Here is a 5,015-nt window from a genome sequence, read left to right on the forward strand (position 1 = left end):
ATGCTCATCGTGATGGTTTGAAAATACATATACACTGGTTGGACAATAAAGTAAACGCTTGACGTGGTGTAAACAAAGTCTGGCAAACAAAACTTTGATGTGTGGCTTTTCAAAGCAACGTGCGACGACGAACAGAGGTCTGACTTCATCATCTGTTCCCAAACTGCAGGTGCACTGGTCAACACAACTGCAAGTATTTCATATGTCATAGGCAGCAGTGTGGAAAATGACAGCACATACCAAACAAAGGCAAACAGCTTGGATAAAGAGGACTTTGAAACTAACCTACAGGGATATGGACCATATATTATATGTCCAATAAACTGCAGAAGGGATTAACAAATGCCACTAGTTGGAGTGCCACCCTGTATGATCCAACTTTGTAGCAGTGCTTGCAATGACAATTCACATACTTCAAAGTCTTTTCCATGAAGTGTTTACATTAATTTTCCTGCCTCCTGCAGTTATGTTAAAAGGATATTTATTTGAGTGTATTCGCTGGCTCAACAGTCACAATGCCGGGCTCCCATTGGCTGACGTCAGCAGCTCATCTCAGTCAAAGGAAATAAACCTGCTGACTGCATGTTTTTTCAGATTATATTAATTGTTTCAAAACTAGCTTCACTAGTTCTTCAGTGACAGGAACTGATCAAGAAGGAGTCCAGCTGTGAAGGGTTTTCCCCAAGTAAATTAATCCTGCATTACATCCATGTATGCCTGATCACCTGACTGTAATACTATTAAGCATTTAGAGTTTTAGCGTCTTTTTTTCCCTCTCTAAACACTTAAGAACCCTTCGTTATAAGTGACCTTGTTTCAAGCAGCATCAAGCATATGTTTTTAACAAAATACATCAGCTGTACCAAAATTCTACTTCTCACTGGAACCAGATAATCCTTCTCAAGTTAGTGAAGACCAATAAGGTACAAGTTAACTTTACTGATCCCAAAGTGAAGTGAGAGTTACAATGCTTCCCAGGGGACATTATTGAAAAGGCACCACTGGGATTTGAACCCAGGATCTCCTGTTTACTAGACAGGCACTTTGACCAACTAAGCCATGGCACCAGTGAGTACGCTACCTAACTAATATTAGGGAAGTAAAAATATAACTGTTATGGTGTTTGATATAGTGGAAACAACATGACTCTATTACAGAAAATAAGGTCCTGTATTTAAGCAGGTTTTTTTCTAATACTATCTTATATCAGTGTTTTTCAATCTTGGGGTCGCCTGGAATTTAAATGGGTCACCTGAAATTTCTAGTAATTGATAAAAAAAAAAAAAAAAAAAAAAAAAAAATTACTAAGAAAAAATATTTTTTAATGATTCGATATATATTTCATTATAATTAAAACACTACACACTTTTCCCAATAAAAATCAAGTTCAAATAAAATGCAGGATATAATATCTGAGAGGGTATATCTTGATTGACCTGATCATGTGACCACGTGCGTTACGACGCTTCAACCTGCTCAGACACAGTCGCAGTCAGGAAACTGGACTGAACAGAGAATGGAGAGATTTCTTCTTCCACCTGGCCCCAATAAGACATCTCCAAGAGAAACTGAGAAGCAGACACCAAAAAGGTGCTTTATATACATTATTTAGCCTAAATGGCATCTAAAATGAATGTTTATTTGCAACATAGAATAGCAAACTATTACATGACCAAAAACAAATAAATTTTAGCAAAAATAGCGTGTCGGTTTTGAATGTCTGGGGTTGCCAGAAATTTGTGACGTTAAAATGGGGTCACGAGCCAAAAAAGGTTGGGAATTACTGTCTTATATGTTCATTCAGTCTGGAAAAACTCAGTTTTCAGCAGGCTTTCTCAAATTTCTGCTTCTTGAGCCTACAAAACTAAATTCTTGTTGGTGCTAAACACACATGAATGTAATGAAATAATTTTACCAAACTACAATTTTACAATGTGCCAATGTTATTTTACATCTTAACATTAAACTTTTTTGTTATTATTGTATTAAAATGCTTTTAGGGCCAATATGTGTCACATGTAATTACAAGACTCAGCCACTAGGCCAAAATGAAGGAATAGAATGTGGCTATTTGAACTGTGATTGTTAATGTGGTTGTCTTGGTTGGGTTTACACATTTCCAGTGTTTGGTTGGGGTTAGGGAAAGATACCAAAGCTTGGTTAAAAAAAAAAAAAAAAGAAAATCACATGATTAATGCTGATTAAACATTTATGTTAAGATTATATGTATCTGGTTTGCAGATATGTACATTGGCAATATTTAACACTGACAAAGTCTGGAAAGATTACATTTGACTTCACAACTTAATAATATACCAAATTTAAAAACAAGTCATTCTGTTTTACAGCTATCGTTGCTGACCCAAACAACTTGAAAAAGTCAAGAAATTCAGCTTCTTATGTAGGTAATTTTTCCCCCAAAATGTCTCTCAACCGAAACAACAATAGAAGACGTAGATTGATGACGGTGTTAAGTATCATGGGGTAATGGGAACTATTTTCACCACTGTTCCCTATGAAAATATCTGATGTGATTGAGGCAGAAGTCATATTTCTAGATGCGCTAATGTTTTATTCTCATTACATTTAGTAATGAGTATTCACACAATTATAACCTGATGTCATTAAATGGGACACGACAAAATCCACCAGCAACAGAATTAAATGGGCTGTTGTAATATAAGTGCACAAGTTAAAAAATATAACATATGCCTAGTCCGTTTTAGATATTTTATGTGGAAATATACATAATACAGATCATGGAGCTCATAAATCAGCTACAATGTACAGTCAAAAGATTGCAACTTTAAAATAGATCTCATTATATATTTCTGTAGATCTCAATGTATAAAAATTGATTATGTGGCTCCTTAAACTGTTCCATGATGAGCCTTGCCTTACCATATAACTTGGCCTAAAGTTTTAATTAGGTTAGCCCCTTATCTACATTCCTCTAAGCTGATAGTTTAGGGACCTATTATAAATTTTTCACACTGACCAAATATCTCCTCTTTCATCAGTCATTGCTTAGCTTTGTCTCTATTAAGTGGAAACGGCAGTCTTGGTGATAAATATAAGATGTGGGGATTTTCTGTGAGTTTAAGAGAATTAAAGTGCTTGTGCTTTGCACCTTATGGGGACCACTCTAATGAAATCTGCGTAGACATATAGGGGAAATTAGACAGAAACATCCACCTGCAGCATGAACACAATTAGAGATCAATTAGAGATCAACCCAAAACGGAAGCTCGACAATAGGACGCCACAGTTCAGGATTATCTTAACGTCACGCGATGATGAGCAAATTAGTTTGTCGGTGAACACATATGAGGTTCATCAGGCGGCGGATGGTGTGACTGATAGCGCGTCATTGTGGTGGGTGTGACAGAGTAGGCAGCAAGCCGGCTCATGTAACTTCCTGGTTATGAATAGCCTCTGTGGAAAGGTCAACGCCATGACAACCTTGTGATGGATGTCACCGACGTCCAATTAAATTCTTCTAAAAAAGGCGCCTCCGAGGCTCTTGTGTGTGCTTATTAAATATAAAACAGCTAAATCAAAAGTGTGAGGGCCGGCTTCTCTTCTTAATGCCGGCTAGGACAACCAAGCGTGTTTCTTTTCCTTCTATTTTTTTTTTTTTTTTTTTTTTTTTTTACTCCTCAATTATTCATGTTTTTGATGAGGGGGTCAATAAGGGGAAGAGCACTCGTTATGAATGTTTGGAGCTAAGCGCAAAGGTCACAACACACACAAACACATGCAAACACACAACTTTTCAGACATTTCTAACTTTTTTTCTGCGGGCTTTCTCTCTTGGATAAATAGAGAAGAGCAAAGAACAATACTCCGGTGCTTTGAGAAATGCAAATATTTGTTGCCAGGTTGTTGAAGCTTTCTTTCTCGGTTCTATCTCCCTTTTTCGCTTGGTCCCCCCTCTCCCGCACACACACACACACACACACACACACACGCATACACATGCTCATGCAAACACACAAGCTGCTTTGAGGAAACTGGGACAGACAGTCAAGCCATGAATAAGAGGAAGCACGTTTTTATTTGTGTATTATTTGGCCCTTTGAAACTTCTAGCACATCCACACGCACACATGCATATGTACATACACGCACACAGACATACACACACCCACACCAGCCTCCAGTTTCCTTCCTTGAGTCCAACAGTCTGACTCCTCTCACTTTTTAAGCCTACCTTTGGTTGAACTTATGCTTCTCTTTTTTTTCCCATGTCTTGTGTATCCACTCTGAAATTATAGATGGGGATAATAATAATAATGTCATTTTGTACCGGAATCTTAGTCATTACCTGCAGTAAAGTGCTTCTAATTGATACCACCAGAGAGATAATGATTACAATGCCCTCCAGGAACATATTATTGCAATATTAACCTTTGTATATACTTTTATGCAGAAGACTCGGGCACATTAAGGGATCTCTAAATCTTACTTGTGCGGTGTAATGCCATTACAAAAGAATGGATACTCGGAGGTGTGCCCTTTTCCTGATTAAGTGTGTCCAGGGGTTTGCGGCCATCTCCAGGAAATAGATGACATGGAAGTGCAATTTCCAACATCTCTCTTTTCTCTTACTGGCTAAAGCTTTCGTTCTTTCACATTTATCTCTCTGCAGTTGTGTCTGTGCACTAGGAATAACCTTTTCCTTATTTCTGTGCAAACATGCATATATTTCAGAGATGCTCATCTGCAGGTATGAGCACAGAAATAGGTGTTAATGCATGTTGCTGTAATTTGATTGTGTGGTATCATAACTCAAAGTGCATATTTATGTGTGCATCCATAACATTTGACCAGCACAGTGCACAGCTGTTGTGCCACACTCTGCTGGACTCCCCCCTAAAACAAAACAGCATCCAAATCAGAGTCTATTTTTGGACACAATGCTTTCACCACGATAATTGGCCCGCACTGAGGCCATGATGCTTACCATCAACCACACTCCAACATTTGTCTTAATAATACTGCATGCAGTACTAT

General features: G+C 37.8%; 1 non-coding gene across 1 annotated transcript; it reads right to left on the bottom strand.

The window, feature by feature from the left end:
• Positions 1-993: 993 nt before the first annotated feature.
• Positions 994-1,067, bottom strand: trnat-agu (transfer RNA threonine (anticodon AGU)). The gene has a single exon. It is a non-coding gene; the product is annotated as a tRNA-Thr (tRNA).
• Between the last annotated feature and the right edge of the window lie 3,948 nt (positions 1,068-5,015).

This window comes from Sphaeramia orbicularis, chromosome 3 (assembly GCF_902148855.1).
Source record: "Sphaeramia orbicularis chromosome 3, fSphaOr1.1, whole genome shotgun sequence".
Taxonomy (NCBI): domain Eukaryota; kingdom Metazoa; phylum Chordata; class Actinopteri; order Kurtiformes; family Apogonidae; genus Sphaeramia; species Sphaeramia orbicularis.